Source organism: Rhinopithecus bieti, unplaced genomic scaffold (genome assembly GCF_001698545.2).
Source record: "Rhinopithecus bieti isolate Rb0 unplaced genomic scaffold, ASM169854v2 scaffold_31787, whole genome shotgun sequence".
In the NCBI taxonomy this organism is placed as follows: domain Eukaryota; kingdom Metazoa; phylum Chordata; class Mammalia; order Primates; family Cercopithecidae; genus Rhinopithecus; species Rhinopithecus bieti.
The window spans coordinates 3,107,829-3,125,306 of NW_016814655.1; the positions used below are offsets into that span (position 1 = coordinate 3,107,829).

The 17,478-nt window shown below is 41.6% G+C and overlaps 1 long non-coding RNA gene across 1 annotated transcript in view; it reads right to left on the reverse strand.

The window, feature by feature from the left end:
• Window positions 1-11,784: 11,784 nt before the first annotated feature.
• LOC108515115 (uncharacterized) overlaps window positions 11,785-17,478 on the reverse strand; it is an 8,393-nt gene continuing 2,699 nt past the window's right edge. Inside the window, exons 2-3 of the long non-coding RNA XR_001881424.1 lie at window positions 16,332-16,412; window positions 11,785-12,926 (exon numbers count right to left, since the gene is read on the reverse strand). This is a non-coding gene — a long non-coding RNA (uncharacterized LOC108515115). The remainder of the gene's footprint in view (window positions 12,927-16,331; window positions 16,413-17,478) is intronic.

Below are 17,478 nucleotides of genomic sequence, written 5' to 3' on the forward strand. Positions count from 1 at the left end.
TCAGCAGTGAGGAGATCTAGGCCTCGGCGGTTTTGGAGAGTCACTGCCACCAAAGAGCCTATTTGGGATTGTAGAGTAAGGATAGATTTCGTTATCTTTTGCAAACTGTCTGAGAAATCCTTTGAGAGTGTGTGGTAGTAGGATAATGAAGTAGAGAAACTGGCTATTCCAGTTCCTGTAGCAGTAGCCATTCCTAACCCTATAAGTAGAGGTATTAGTTGTATGGCTCTGCGCTGATGGACTCGAGCTTTGAGGGGTACTGGTAAGGTGTGATTTCCTGGGGTAATGGTAATGTTGGGACTTAGAAAGACTAAGGTGTAGGTGCCTCTCCAGTTACTGGGGAGGCAGATATAGGTTGACGTTCCACATAAGAAGAAGATATCTTGGCTGGGTAGACAGAACTGGTTGTGTATGTTTAGAAAGGTGTGTGAGTTTGTTATTTTCATTTTCCCATACTCCTAGAGTACTTGCCAAGGTAGCGCCAGTGAGTGGCTGGAAAGGGGTGTTGGGAACAAACTGAGTGACTCCCTGTGTTCTATTTTCCCACTGGAGAAAAAACCGTTTTGCATCTACTAGGAACCATTCGAGAGAGTGATTGAAAGAAGGGATGAGAAGGCATTCACTAGTGGTGGGGGCACTGCTGCAGGGGGTCCAGAGGTGAATGGTCATGCAGGGAATATATTTGCCATTACAAAAGCTGGACAGTTTGTTAAGCGGGGAGGAGGTGATGATGATTTTTGGAGGCCCTGAGAAGCGGACAAGGCATCTGAATGGAGTTGTTTGAGTGACTCAGAAGTTACGATGATCAGTTGGGGCTTGAAGTTGTAGGGTGTAATTACACTGATGGGCTAGTAGGTGTCCCAAGGGCAGGCCTGATAACAGGTTGCATTGGATGCATAAAGGGGTTTGGCAAGTTAAGATGGTATTTGTAGTTACAGGGCCATGTATGGGCTTTTCATGGCTTGTGTAATAGGTGAGGTTGGAAATGTAAGAACATAAAAATTGGATTGCACGTCCTGTTAGGATATTCTTGGTCCTATCAGAGATGGGAAAGTTGGCTAATGATTGCATATTTAGTAATCGGAAAGGGTCTTTTCCTTCATAATGAGGGTGGTAGGTTAAGTTGGTAAAGACCCAGTTTCTTTGTGGGAATGGGAGTGGCAACGTAAGCAGAAGTTGATAGAGAGATACAAAGCCAACAGTCATTTGCCAGGGAAGGATTGGACTGGTTTAACAGAGAGTGGGTTAAGTTGAGAGTCTTGTAGAGGTAATTAGGAGCTAGTGGAAGGGGAGGGGCGATTGTATGAGGTATCCAAGGAAGCAGGAAGGATAGATAGGCAAAGAGTAAATAGGAAGGTAAAGAGGGTGCTCTGGAAGACAAGATCATTTTATCCAGTCTGAGTTAAAGGTAGGAGTAAATTGCTGTCAGGAGGAAGGAAGATAGAAAGAAGGTTGATGTGATTAGGATTTTCATCCCAACAGGAGCTATAGCATATAGTCCTATCACAAAGAGTATGGTTAGTATCCTGCTTAATAATACAATGAAATAGTAAAATGATTCCATTGAAGGGGCANAAAGGTAGGAGTAAATTGCTGTCAGGAGGAAGGAAGATAGAAAGAAGGTTGATGTGATTAGGATTTTCATCCCAACAGGAGCTATAGCATATAGTCCTATCACAAAGAGTATGGTTAGTATCCTGCTTAATAATACAATGAAATAGTAAAATGATTCCATTGAAGGGGCAAGGAGAGGTGTTAAAGATAAAGATTATGTAGGTTTTCACTTATCTTTTTTAAGGAGAAAGGGGTTTTTCCTCAGGATCAGCAGTAGGAGCCTTTTTAGTCTGGGATGTTTCCTTCCAAAATAGGAGATGCAACTCTTCCAACGGTTCGCAGGTGTATCGAGGCTGGTCTGGCTGATCTTGGGACTCCTGGGCTGACAGTCCCGCAGGTTCCTCAGGGGGCGTCCAAAATCTAACTCAGGTGTGGTGAATCCAAGATTCCACTCCTGCCATCTTAACTGTAGTGGAGGTAGAGAGGATTACCGAGTATGGTCCTTCCCACAAAGACTCCATAGATAGGGAGGTAGAGGGGAGAGATTTGACCAGCACTAGATCTCCTGGTTGAAACAACTCTGTTCCCTTTTCTCTGTGACATCCTTTAAGTAGGTGTTTAAGGTTTCGTTGATATTTTACCAAAGAAGTTATATCTTTGACCAACTTGGCCATTTCCTGATCAAGTAGGCGGTCATTTGTGAGAAAAGGTCATCCATACAGCATTTCATATGGATTGAGCCCCATTTTGTGAGGAGAATTTCGGATTCTCAACCAGGCCATGGGCAAAAGAGTAGGCCATGGGAGATGAGTTTCTTGTGTTAGTTTCCTTAAGTGCCTCTTGAGTGTTTCATTTGCTTTCTCGACCTTCCCTGAGGATTGTGGCCTCTGGTGCAATGAAGGTGATATTGCATCCCTAACGCCCTGAAAATTCCCTGAGTTACCGTGGCTTTGAAAGCCAGACCATTGTCACTCTGTAAGCTTTGGGGAAGCCCAAATCTAGGAATTATTTCATGAATTAGGAGTTTAATCACTTCCTGAAACTTTTCTGTCTTGCAGGGGAAAGCTTCTATCCAATTTGTAAAGGTATCAACACAGACGAACAAGTATTGAAATCCCTTTGATTTAGGCATATGGGTGAAGTCTAACTTCCAGTCCTCTCCAGGATAGTGACCTATTCTTTGTTCCCCCAAAGGAGCCTTACGATGGGACAAGGGATTAATCCTTGGGCACACCTCACAGGCTTTGACTACCTGTTGGATGGTCTGTAGGAGATTTGGCCCTGTAAATAGGGATTTGGCCGTTTGATGAGTGTTTTCAATATCCATATGAAAAGTTTGGTGGAGGGTATAAATACCTTTCCTTCTTCTGTCATTAACCACCCTGAGGGGAGAAAACTATGCCCCAGTGAAAGTCCCCATTCTGTTTCAGTAGGGGAATATTGGGGCTTAATCTCTTGGAGGGGGTTGTTCCATACCAAGGGTCCTTCCTTAGGTATTTCTAATGGGAGGTTCCACCTGGCAGCAATTTTGGCCTCAGCATCTGCCCGATGGTTTTATTCTGCCTTTTCTCCTTCACCTTTCTGATGGCTTTGGCAATGTAAGACTGCCACCTCCCTGGGTTTTTGCACTGTGTGCAATAACCCTATAATTTCCTTGTGGTATTTAATGGGGGTTCATTCCCCCAGAGGTTATGAACTCCCTTTCTTTCCATATTATAGCATGGACATGTAGGATTAGATAAGCATACTTGCTATCTGTATACGAATTCATTCTTTTTCCTTTTCCCAGTTCTAAGGCTTGGGTAAGTGCCACTAGTTCTGCTAACTTGTCACTGGTCCCCGGGAGAAGAGGCTTACTTTCAAGTACGGTTACATCAGTAACTATGCCATAACTTGCCCTTCATATCCCATTCTCCACAAATGAACTTCCATCAGCATATAGATTAAGGTCAAGATTAGCGAGGGGGACTTCTAAGAGATCATCTCAGGCAGTGTAAGTCTGGACTATAATTTGTTGGCAGTCCTGCTCGATTGGTTCCCCATCCTCCGGAAGAAAAGTGGCAGAGTTGAGGGCTGCACATGTACGTATTTGAAGTCCTGGTCCCTCAAGGAGTAGCACTGGGTATCTAAGAAGGTGGTTTTCTGATAGCCTACTTAGGATGTAGCCTACTAGGATGCAATAAACTTCCTTTGGCACCTAGTGTGCCATTTACATCATGAGTAGTCCTGGCAGTGAGATCCTTTCCTTGTATTATTTTGATAGCCTCTGACACTAAGATGGCCACCACCACAACTACCCATAAACAGTGAGGCCAGCCTTTTGCTACTACATCAGTTTCCTTACTTAGGTATGCCACTGGTTGTGAGGATGTCCCACGAGTCTGAGTAAGGACTCCAAGAGCTATCCCTGCTCTCTCTGTGACATATAAAGAGAAGTTTTGTCCTGTGGGAAGGCTTAAAGCTGGAGCTTGTACTAGGGCCTGCTTTAAGGTTTTGAAGGCTGTTTCTGACTCTGGTTCCCATTCTGCTAGATGAGTATTTGCCCTCTGGGTCTCCTTGATTAGAGTATAGAGTGGACAAGCCATCTCGCTGTATCTGGAGATCCATAGTCAGCAAAAGTCAGTGATTCCAAGGAATCACCGTGCTGTTTTAATGTCTTAGGGTGAGGATAAACCAGTATAGGCTGTATTCATTACTTGCTGAGGGCCCTGGTCTCTCTGGCCAATACTAGGCCTAGATATTTGACCTGCTGTAGGCAAAGCGGGGCCTTTGACCTAGATGCCTTGTACCCTTGATTAGCCAGAAAGTTTAAGACATCTAGAGTAGGCCGGGCACGGTGGCTCATGCCTGTAATCCCAGCACTTTGGGAGGCCAAGGCAGGCAGATTACGAGGTCAGGAGATCGAGACCATCCTAGCTAACACGGTGAAACACTGACTCTACTAAAAATACAAAAAATTAGCTGGGCATGGTGATGGGTGCCTGTAGTCCCAGCTACTCAGGAGGCTGAGGCAGGAGAATGGCATGAACCCAGGAGGCAGAGCTTGCAGTAAGCCGAGATCGCGCCACTGCACTCCAGCCTGGGTGACAGAGCAAGACTCTGTCTCAAAAAAAAAAAAAAAAAAAAAAAAAAAAAAAAAAAAAAAAAAAAGGTCTAGAATAGCCTGCTGGCATGAGGCTTCTGAATTAGTAGCCAAAAGTAAGTCATCCACATACTGAAGGACCAGAGTGTCTGGACTTGAGAAGTGGCCTAGATCTTGGGCCAGTGCCTGACCAAACAGATGAGGGCTATCCCTAAACCCTTGGGGCAAGACAGTCCATGTAATACGTTCCAACTCAGAACTGCTCTAGAGCACAAATGTGTGTTATAAATGCTAATTAACAATTTAAGGGAAATTTATAGTCTTCCTTCTTAGAATTAGCTCACAGTAGTATTTTACGAACTCAGAAAACATATTTTAAAAACTAACATAGTCTTGTTACCACGTATCCTGCCTAGACAGGGCATATTGTTGCAGTGTGCGTGTAAACCACTTTTCTTCCCAGACTCAATAGCTAAGGGGAAAAGACTTGCAACTATGTAACAAGACCACATATCTGTATTGTACATTTTATATGAAAGTCCTTTTTATGTTCATGATTTTGTCTGATCTTCACAACAATCCTGTGATGTTAGACAGGGAAATATCAGATTCACTTTACAGATGAAGTTAAGATTCAGAGAGGTTAAGTGGCTTTTCCAGTTATCACATACCTAGTAAGAGGCAGAGATAAAATAAGAACCAGGAACTTTAAGGTCGAGGGCTTTTTTCTCCATGCCACATAGCCTCTGAGAGTTTAATCTGAACTCAAATATTTTCACCGCTTCATCCTCACTTTCTTATGTTGACTCAAATTTTTGTCATAGAATGCAACAAAACGCCTACTTCTAAACTTATTGTAATGACCTAGTGGGTTCATCTTGCCTGCTGCACAGATAAAGCCATTCACTGAGACAGTGGTATTGCAGTAGAGAAGGAGTTTAATTATCACAGGGCCAGGTAAGTGGTAGGACAGGAGCTAATTCTCAAATCTGCCTCTACAAGAGCTAAGAAGCTAGGGCTTTTAAGGATAATTTAGTGGGTAGCGGGCTAAGAGAATGGGTGCTGCTGATTGGTTGGGGATGGAATCATAGGAGTGTCCAAACTGTCTTCAAGTGCTGAATCAATTCTGGGTGGGGATCACCGGTTGAGTCGGTTCCTTGATACGAATCATGGGTCTGGGTGGAGTTAGTCAGTTACCAGAATGCAGAAGTCTGAAAAGTATTTCAAAAACCAGTCTTAGGTTTTGACAATAGTGATGTCATCTGTAGCAGCAATGACAAATCTTATGACCTCTGACTTCGTGACTCCTGAACAGTAAGAAATTACAGAAAAGCAAGCTAGGAAATAGTAACTGCTAGTTACTGCCTAACTATGCCTACATTTTAGTAATCAGGGATTATAGAAAACAATGGTTGGTTATCATTGGTTACCAACGCCTACATTTTAGCAGAATTCAGGCCCCTCCCACAATCCTAATCTTGTGGCTTTTCGTTAGTCTTACAAAGGTGGTTTCAGTCCCCAAACAAGGAGGGGGTCAGTTTTAGGGAGAGACTATTACCGTCGTTGCTTCAAAGTTAAACTATAAACTGAATTCTTCCCATGGTTAGCTTGACCTATACCCAGGAATGAGCGAGGACAGCTGGCCTGTGAGGCTAGAAGCAAGATGGAGTCAGCCGTACTGGATTTCTTTCACTGTCATAATCTTTGCAAAGGCAGTTTTATTGTTATGCCGGGTTTTCACCAGTGAAAAAGGTCACAGAACATGTATTTTTTTGGAAAGGGTTGTTTCTTTGTCTCTAGTCTAAGGGAACACAAACAATATGAAAAACCCTGAAGGCCAAGGAAATTGAAGGGAAGTCCAATGAGATGATATAAAATAGAATATATTGATACATTAGTGGTTTTAAGTTTATACTTTGGGAGGAGGTTTACTTTTGTGAGAAATTAGAAAAGATGAGCTTTGAAGCTTTTGAAGAGGATCTTAAGTCTTCATGATGTTATTCAATGTGGAATGTGGAATGATGGTCTTCAGACACTTCTTCAGACCATGTCATCACACACTTGGTACTTGGTGCTTTCCTAACATGCCATTTTAGGTGATATTTAGGCAACAGTGCTCATTGATTTGTGTTTGTGTTTATTAATCATCCTTGGAGTTCTTTAAATGGAGTCCATGTTCGAGTCCACAGATGTCAGTGTTCTGCAAAACTGGTAATAACCTGGCACCTAAGACTGCAACACCTATCAGAAGTCCCATGTCCATCACAAACCAAGTACTTCCAGGGAGTAGATTCCTTACTTTTTATTACTCTGCAGTGGAATTTTGTCATTCTTATAAATTCTACTGTTTTCCCCTTTTGTCATCTCCTCCAAAGTCTTCCTCCTCCTCCTATGTTATTGTATCTTTCACTAAGTACTAGTTTCTCAAACGTGTACCATAGTGTTACAGGTAGTTAGGCATGAGCAGGGAAGGAGAGAGCTCTCCCCCGCCCACTAGGAATGTCAGGTGATGGTTCAGCAATTATCACATTGCCTCTCTAAAAGTGATAAATTGGCAGCTGGAGCCAGGGAGAGGCCATTTTCTGATGGTCCACAATTATTGCACTAAAGTGTTAATTGAATGCAGGCACCAGAGAGAAGGAACTTTCTGGGCATATACATTAACAGAGAAAATGGGCCGGGTGAAGTGGTTCACGCCTGTAATCCCAGCACTTTGGGAGGCCAAGGAGGGCAGATCACCTGAGGTCGGGAGTTCGAGACCAGCCTGACCAACATGGAGAAACCCCATCTCTACTAAAAATACAAAATTAGCCAGGCATGGTGGCGCATGTCTGTAATCCCAGCTACTTGGGAGGCTAAGGCAGGAGAAGAATCTCTTGAACCTGGGAGGTGGAGGTTGCAGTGGGCCAAGATTGTGCCATTGCAGTCCAGCCTGGGCAACAAGAGCGAAGCTCTGTCTCAAAAAAAAAAAGAAGAAGAAGAGACAAAGTGGTAGAGTATGACCTTCTAGGGGCACTCCCCCAGAAAAGGGCAGAGAGCCTCAGATGGTCATGTGTACAACTTCCTAAACACACTGCATGTGCTCAGTTCCCAAAGGTAAAGAAGAGGCATTGTGCATGTGGGCAGCCCACCCTAAGGGAAGAATTATGGGAAAGGGGCTAGCCTATAAAGTCCTAGGATCAAGGTTAAACATTGTGCTTATTCTTCAAGTTGCTTGCTTGGGTCTCTTCCAAGTGTACTTTCCTATCTTTCCTGTTCTAAAGCCTTTTAAAATAAACTTCCACTTCTGCTCTGAAACTTGCCTCGGTCTCTTTTTCTGCTTTATTTCCCTCAATCAAATTATTTCTTCTGAGGAGGCAAGAGTTGAGTTGCAGACCCATTCTGCTTTGCCCCCTGTAACTCAAATACCTTCCACCAGTAAAAATAGTGCCACCCACAGACCCCACAAGGTGTGCCCCTGCCATCGGCCCCACCCTTTAGAGGGCCCACACCGCTGTCATGTGAGGTCCACCTCTCAACACTCCCCCAGCATGACTGTGACTCTCAAGTTCTGCCACGTGACTTCACGCTTGCCCCATGTCCTTGAAACAAAAGGCTACTGTGTTTGGACACTGTGAGGTTTGTGTGTGTGCCTCTTTCAACATCAGAGATGGAAACTACTTAAGGAGTGTGGGGAGGATCTGACTGGTGGGAATGCTTGGATAAGATAAAAGATATTGGCTGGGTGCTGTGGCTCATGCCTCTAATCCCAGCACTTTGAGAGGCCAAGGTGGACAGATCACCTGAGGTCAGGAGTCACAGACCAGCCTGGCCAACTGGCGAAATCCCATCTCTACTAAAAGTACAAAAAATTAGCCAGGCGTGGTGGCACGTGCCTATCATCCCAGCTACTCAGGAGGCTGAGGCAGAATTGGGTGAACCTGGGAGACAGAGGTTGCAGTGAGTTAAAATCGTGCCACTGCAATCCAGCCTGGGCGACAGAGGGAGACTCCATCTCAGAAAAATATATTAAGGAATTTGTCCTTTTTTCAGAGAGCATGAATGTATTCATTCATTCAGTATTGCTTTGTGAATAATTAAGTATTGTTTCCCAATACAATCAAGTGACTATTTTCTTGCTTCTCTTTGATTCCAACTCCGTTTGGTTCCAGGGGTTGTCATGGGTTAGTGTGGTATTGGCAATAGCTGTACATGGATGCTGAAGAATGTTTTGCAATATAGAAAAAAAGTATTAGTCCTACGTTTCTATATGTATGTAGGTCTAGATATAACATGTGTGAAGCCTGATACCAATTCTTTGACAGCTAGATGAATAATATTAGAATTGCAAATTTTTATATAAAATATTTAGTAAAATTTCATTAAAATTAAAATATTTGCTTTAAACAATTTTGATTTGAATTTTACTTTTCAATCTTATAATTTGTGTTTGACTTTAAATTTTAAGAACTAATTTGAAAATAATTGAACAAATGATTTAGGAGTCTCCATTTATATTCTTGCCTTAGAATTCCAGGTGGGCATGTTGTGACAATCCCCTCTGTCTTGCAAAATAACCTTCTCATTCTTCTTTAAAACATTATTTAAAACCACATGTTCAGTGTGTTATTTTCTTGAATGTTGACCTACAAACCCTTTCTGTATTTAATCTAGTGTAGTTATTTCAGCATCAAGAGTAAAGGAAGCATCTTGGGACACAAAATTTAGTCATAAAGCTATACTCCACAGATACCTCCAAAATATTTGAAGCTTGAAAATGAAGTCTGAATTTGTAGATTAAATGCACTAAATAATAACATTCAGCCATTTTCACTAACTGGCCCAGGATCTCCATAACAATGTAGCCTCTTCCCATATTATTTATTCTAAAACTTTTGGAAATTATGAAGGATTTCCTATTTTCCTCTCTTTTCCAGAAAATGCAAAGTTTAAACTAAATGTCCAATTTACTTTGAAATTTACAAGTCTGCTGGAAAGAAGAGTTCTTTTAAGACAATTAACTACCTGAATTCAAGTTCATTTGAAACTTGTGAGATGTTGGGCAAAAAAATTTAACTTTCTGAGACTCGATTTTCCTGTCTCTACAACAGGGATTAAATAATACATGTATTATAAGGATGTACAATGCCAGGCACAGAGAAGTGGCTTAATATAAGTTAGCTATTATTATACAAACATGCATGGATGTGGCAGCAGAGCAGAGAAAAAACCTGTGCAGAAGACATAGACTTTAGGCCAGACGCAGTGGCTCACACTTGTAATCCCAGCACTCCGGGTGGCCAGTGTGGGAATATCACTTGAGGCCAGGAGTTCAAGACCAGTCTGGGCAACATAACAAGACTCCATCTCTACAAAAAAAAAAAAAAAAAAAAAGAAAAGAAATGCATAGACTTCAGGGGCAGGTGAACCCATGATTGAATCCAGCTCTACCACTAACTAAATGTGTAATTTTGAGTCTCACTCATCTCTCTGAGCTGCAGGTTCTTATGTAGCGTAGTTGGTGGGAGGACTCAGACTCTATGGAGCTCCAAACACATAATAGCAGCTTAGTAAATTGTGGCCATCACTGCTATAAAAGGGGTCAATTGCCATAGAATAACTAGATACTCTCTATCATAGCAGATTATTCTTTTATTTTAAAAACATTCATTATTTACATTTCTTTTTACACAGAGAAACAATGCCAACTTCTTTTTTGGACTTTTCTCATAAACAAGGTGCATTTCACAAAAAGCAAACAATTAGCTGATAAACAGGAAACCACTTACTCATCGACTTAATAAAATAAGTTTTAGTATGCTGTATGATCTTTTCACGTTTAAATGGTCATAGAAAATTAATGGGTGAAAAACTTAGTGAAAGTTCATCTTGCAGATTATCTTGGAATTTGGCTGGAACCCTACAGAAGCCAGGACTGAAATGATCCCTTAGCGGGAAATAAGGATTTTTTTTGTTCTGTGACTGGCTGTGGCCCGGTTTGGTTTTAGGGCTTGCTCAATGAACTTGAATTAACCACTGCTCTTTTAGCCTTTAAGACAAGCTGAGTTCTAGAAAGGTATAAAATCTCTAAGCCGGGCGCGGTGGCTCAAGCCTGTAATCCCAGCACTTTGGGAGGCCGAGACGGGCGGATCACAAGGTCAGGAGATGGAGACCATCCTGGCTAACACGGTGAAACCCCGTCTCTACTAAAATACAAAAAACTAGCCGGGCGAGGTGGCGGGCGCCTGTAGTCCCAGCTACTCCGGAGGCTGAGGCAGGAGAATGGCGTAAACCAGGGAGGCGGAGCTTGCAGTGAGCTGAGATCCCGCCACTGCACTCCAGCCCGGGCAACAGAGCAAGACTCCATCTCAAAAAAAAAAATAAATAAAATAAAATAAAATAAAATCTCACACTGAGGATTAGGCATATTCTGTCCAGGACTAGGCTGTTGGTGGCGAGGTGGATATTTGCCAGGGAAGATTGAACATTGGGAGGGGCAGGGCCAGTTTAGGGGAGATGGGCCCTTCCTAAAAATGGTGGAACACACTGGTTATTAGAAAAACTTGTGTGTCTTAGATTTGGTTTCTAATACCCACAAATCTTTCAATGTGAGAACTGGAACCGATTTCCCTAACTTATCCTTCCCAGTCTATTCTCTGCGATGATCCGCATTTCCCCTTCCAGACTAAGAAAGAAAGGCCACTCATCCCTCTGTAACCTGGCACGGTGTAGGGGTCAGGTAATCTCCTGCATATCAGAACATTCTGGTATCCCCAGAAACCCAGCTAGAGACTTCCCTTTCCATCTAAACCATAACATCAAGATTTCAAGAGTAAGATACACACGAGACTGCCTTTTCAAGTTCATTCCATTCAGTTCCTCTTTTGCTGTAACACAGAGTAAGTTCAGCTTCCCAGGGTCACCGCTGATTCCAGGCCAGCATCTCTTTCCTGAAGTCTATATTCCCTGCCTACCTTTCATCCTCTGACAGTCACTTACTTTGGGATCAAGGCAAGACTGGCCTCTTCTGCTCTAGGGTTGGCTTTAAAATTAAGGGAGGTCTCTAGCTGGGTTTCTGGGGATACCTGTAGATGATATTCAGGAGATTCCCTGACCCCCACACCGGGCCAGGTTGCAGAAGGATAGTGGCCTTTCTTTCTTAGTTGTGGTTAAAGGTATGAGGGTGGGGTGGGGAGGGCTTGGTCAAAACACAAATAAGCAAAGTCATCAGGGGTGGCAAGAGAAAGTTTGACTTTTCCTCCTTGCCACTTCTCCCTGGGACCTGCAACATGAGATTTTGTCAGTCAGTTTTATGAGTTTTTAAGAACTAAGCATGGTGTGTGTCTGGCACTCACATTTCTGCATAGAGACACATGTCTCCATTTCCTCCTCACCCTGTCTTGGTGAAGGACACCACCATCTCTGTGGTAATTAGAAATCTAGGAACATCCTTCACTCTCCTTTCTCCCTTGCCTCTTTTTATCAATCCATCACCAAATCCTATAGATTTTTACCTTTTAAAATAACTTTTAATACACTGACTTACCAGTGGTTTTCAGCTGGGGGTGATTGTGCCATCCAGGGAACATTTGAGAATGTGCACAGGCATTTTTGGTTGTCACAACTGCAGAGGTGCTACATTGCCAAACACCCTACAATGCATAGGACTCTACCCACAATCACCAAATCCAGCCCAGAATACCGACAGTGCTGAATTTGAGAAATCCTGCGTTGGCTCCACTTGTTAGGAGAATAGAATAGACTCCTGACTGATTTGCCTATTTCAATTCTCCCTGTTTTCCCAACCCAGCCAAATTGATAATCCTGCAGCCAAATGGTCTTTTAAAAGCATAGACCTGATCCCGTCACTCCCCTGCTGAAAACCACTTAATGTCTTACAGGGGAGAAAAAGATGTGATACCTTTCCTCATCTATCATAAGGGTTATAGCTGACATTCCTATAACAAAAGACAGATTAACAAGAGAAAAGCATGAAAAAATTGTTAACTCAAAGTTTTAGACAACACAGGAGTCTTCGGAAATAAAGACTCAAAGACCCAGGGAAAAGTATTTTTATGCTTGGGCTCCATGAAGAACGGACAGCTGTGTAGAAATGTGATTGGACAAAAAGGGTATGATATAATGGTAACAGACTGAAAGGGGAACCCAGCAAGGCCTATCTGTTTACATTCTTCTTGACCTCTCTGAGTAGGATTCCTTCCTGCTGGGTATAGAGCAGAACTCCTCTGGAATAAGATGCTTATGATCCACATTAGACGGGCATGCCAGAGAATTTCTTTATGGCCAGTTCCTACAAATAAAGGCAGAGGAAGGTTAAAGTAATATTTCCAGGTTTTTGTGCTTTGCTTTGAGGGAGAGGGGTTCTATAATATATATAATATACATATTAATAGTTTCCATGACCCACCTTGGGGAAGAGGAATTCTGGTGTCTATGATTTGCTTTGGTGGAGAAACAGGGGCAGGAGACAGGAGAACAGAAAAAGGTCAGAGAGAAACTTTGCTTCTGAGGCCTTCCAATCTTCTTTAATTCAAAGTATTCAGCATGCCAAAGCATCATACTTTTATTTATTTATTTATTTATTTTGAGATAGGGTCTCACTCTGTCACCTAGGCTGGAGTGCAGTGGTGAGATCATGGCCTACTGCAGCCCCGACCTCCCAAGGCTCAAGTGATCCTCCTGCCTCAGCCTCCCAAATAGCTGGGACTATATGCATATGCCACCATGCCCAGCTAATTTTTGTATTTTTAGTAGAAATGAGGTCTCACTGTGTTGCCTAGGCTGGTCTTGAACTCCTGGGCTCTAAGCCCCAGTAGTCTTTTCATGGCTCTTAAGATAAAGGCCAGAACTTTCAACTTGTCCTTCACCTGGCCATTGGTTCCTTCACTAGCCTCATTTTAAGTATTTTCTTCTTATCTCCCTCTGTGCCAATCACACTGCCCTTCCCAGTTCATCCAATCTGTGGCCCTACCTTAGTGTCTTTATAAAAATTATCCTCAGCCCATCCCACCCCCATCCAGCAATCCCTCCTCATCGTTTGACCCTCAGTGAAAGCGGTGCATGCACACAGAGACCATCCCTATCACTGCCCGTTCAGCTCATGTTAAAGAACAAATTATTCAACGATACTTGCTAAAGCATGGTAAGGCCACCTTTACTCAGGACCATCATGAAAGGTATAGGAACCATGACAATGGAAGCTTGAGAACAGAGCTCAACTCTAAATACAGCATGGGCAAGTGGGAACTTATAGCCAAGGAGCAGGTCAGTGGATAGAAAATTACTAATAGCAACCATCAGGGCTGATGGAGGATTCTGGCTAAATTGACCTAATGGGTTTCTTGCTGAAGACAGGTATGAAAGGAAAATAAATCTTGGGGCCCTCAAATCACTAAGCCAAAGGGACAGCCAAGCTGGGAACTGTGTCAGGCAAATCTGCCTCCCATTTTATTCCTGCATAAGATAGTTACAAATATAAAAAAGCTACATATCCCCCCCACCCCAAATAATTTTCCCACAGGGAAATTCCTTGTGTACAAAGGACAGACAGAACTCAAAGTCGTTCCTCTGGTCACAAGAGACAACTGTGCATCTGATGGCTTTCTCTGCCCTATTGTTTCACGAAGCCAGACTTAGGCGTAAGTCACTATTCCTCTACCCTCCTCTCATATGTAAATTGTTGTATTCAGTGAAAAGCTAATCAGAGACTCAAAGGAATGTAATCTTTTGTCTCTTATCTCCCTATGACCTGACTGAACCAATGTACATCTTATACATATTGTGTAGGATGTCTCATGTCTCCCTAAAAATCCTTGGTATACAACCAAGCTGTGCCCTGACCACCTTGGGCACATGTCAGGACCTCCTGAGGCTGTGTCATGGGCATGTTCTTAACCTTAGAAAAATAAACTTTCTAAATTGATTGAGATCTGTCTCAGATATTTTGGGTTCACATAAGCCAAGATAATCAGACATCACCTGGGGGACGGTAGAGAATAAGGAACCTGATCGGATATGGAGGGTGATCAGACATTGAGGACACTGATGGACTGACTTAGCAGTGTTGCCAAACTGACTTAGCAGTGTTCTTTGCTAAAACTGGATTTTACAAGGAAGGGCACAGACAAGCCTAGGAAAAGGTTCAGGAGCCCGACGAAAGTTTGGCCAGGCAAAGAATCTTTGTCACTAGGTGGGGATCCTAACATAAGCATTCATACTATTATGTTTCTTTTCTTCTTATTTCAATCTATAATTCTATTTGCATAATAATTTTGTTACAGGAAAGGAGTCCTGATCCAGACCCCAAGAGAGGGTTCTTGGATCTCATGCAAGAATGAATTCAGGGCAACTCTGCAGTGCAAAGTGAAAGCAAGTTTATTAAGAAAGTAAAGGAATAAAAGATGATATGCTAAACAAGGGGTGGATTATTCATGGCTCCCCTTTTTAGACCATCTAGGGTAACTTCCTGATGTTGCCATGGCATGTATATAAACTGCCATGGAGCTGATGAGAGTGTAGCAATGAGGACAACCAGAGGTCACTCTTGTCGCCATTTCGGTTTTGGTGAGTTTTGGCAGGCTCCTTTGCTGCAAACTATTTTATCAGCAAGGTCTTTATCACTGTATTTTGTGCTGACCTCCTATCTCATCCTTTGACTTAGAATGCCTAACCATCTGGAAATGCAGTCCAGTAGGTTTCAGCCTCATTTTACCCAGCTCCTATTTAAGATGAAGTTGCTCTTGTTCACATGCCTCTGACATTTCCCACCTCTCTTTTATTAGAGAACCCTTAATCCTAAGGGTTGCAGAGGGACAAGGATCCATCTTTTGTAACTTCTTCAGGCTGAATAGGGGCGATGATATTCCTGCCTAACTATGAGGGTCTCTTGCATTCAGGGTAGAGAGGAGCTCAGTCAGAGAGCATCAGTATGGTAAGGTTCATTCAAAACTCTTGAGTTTTGATAAAAGGTGATATCTGGAAGATTAATACGTGTTTAAGAAAACATTTAGTAACCCTGTCCTATATTCCTAGACAAAGAGTATAACGGCAATATATTGCACAAGTGTAAAGCAAAATAAGTAAAGTTATTCCAAGTAAGCTAAATTAGAAGGCTTTTCATGAATGGGGCAGCTGTTGGAACTAAGCCGACATGGGGTTATTAGCTGAATGTAATGTGCCCAGAATTAGAATACTGATCCAGATTTTTACATTACCCATCCCTTTTGTTTCTTCTGAGCAGCAGTCAGAGATCATTGGTTGGTTCACAGGAATAAGCAGGGTTAGCCTAAATTGCAGAAATAAACTTAAAAACAACTAATGAGACTAGAATTTAATAACAAGTGTACCATAGTTCTTGAAACATAATATTACTCTCTCCAGTTTCTCATTTTTACTAAAGACAAATCATGGTAAGACTGATTTGCTTTGTTATACTTGGCCTGATTATTTGTATAAAGTGCAACAAGAATAATTATTTTTCACAAAGGCTCTTTTTAAATTGGCTTTGATGGAACTCTGCTCTATAGAAGTAATCTTAGATAAGACTTGTAAAGCCAAGCTTGGCCATGTGTTTGTACCCTCAAATACCTATGATTTGAGTAAATTCCTATCCCCTTGGGGTCCCAAGATAACTTGGGACTCCTGGACCTGTCAGAAAGTGACATTCTTTACTTATCACAGGTCATTCTTTACTTACCTGTACAGGGACTGTTGCAGACAAGATCTGAGGCCAATTCTCCAAGGGGTTTTTATTGGCTTTACAAGTCAAGTTTGATTCCTTAAAGGAAAGCACACCATTCCAGTTAAAACCTTGGTAAAATAACCAATTATCCAATTGTATTCAAAAGAAAACAGATGTATGCAAATAACTATGTAGACATAAATTATGTAGACATAAATTATGTAGACATAAACTATGTAGATATAAATTAAGAATACTCACAAGTAGTTTCCAAATTTTGGAAAAATTAGGTAGAGAGAAACAAATATTCTCCAAATTTTGTTCACAGAAGTATACTCAATTGCTAAAAGCTGTAAATAGCTCAAAAGAAAAGTTTCCCTGACTCTGATATTCATGAACATTCCAGCTCTTCATGAGGGTTCTGAAAGTTGTTTCCTCTATTCTAATGTTACAATTTCCAAAGTTATTAGAAACCTGCATTTAGGAACACCCGCTAGAGTTCTATAGTTGATTACAAACCACCTTCTAAAGAGGATTAGAACAAGAAAACAATTGTGGTTGATAAAAAGTTTTAGGATAGCCATGATTAAAGCCACAATTGATAAGGAAACTTGGTTACTTCTGTGGCACACAAAATTTGACATAACAATTTTAATTATGAATAACCTACACTAAGTCATATTAGAATTATAAGCATTTCTCATAACTTTGTAACATATACCAATAACACATTTATGCAAATATAGTCCAAAAAAAGCAAAACACCATTTCACATTTGGTAATGCTTCTTGTATGATTGTTATACCAAATAACCCAAATTTTACCTTTACATTAATGTGCTATTAATGTTAAACCCAATTTTTAATAAAACCTTATAGACATATTTACCCAATTTTAATGTTTAACCATAAGGTAAGAGTCTTATAAACCTTGTATAACCCTTTACAATTTTGTGTGTGTGTGTGTGTGTGTGAAAGAGCAGATCAATCTCTAAGAAAAACCTGTTGTGCTTTTATTCCATTGTTTAATTTATGGAAAAACTGAATAAAACCCCTGTAACTTTAGCCAATATGTTCACACACGGAATCTCTTACAATTAATTTTTATAAACCTTCCACAACTTATTTAAACCTTTAGATTTTTTTTTTTTTTTTTTTTTTTT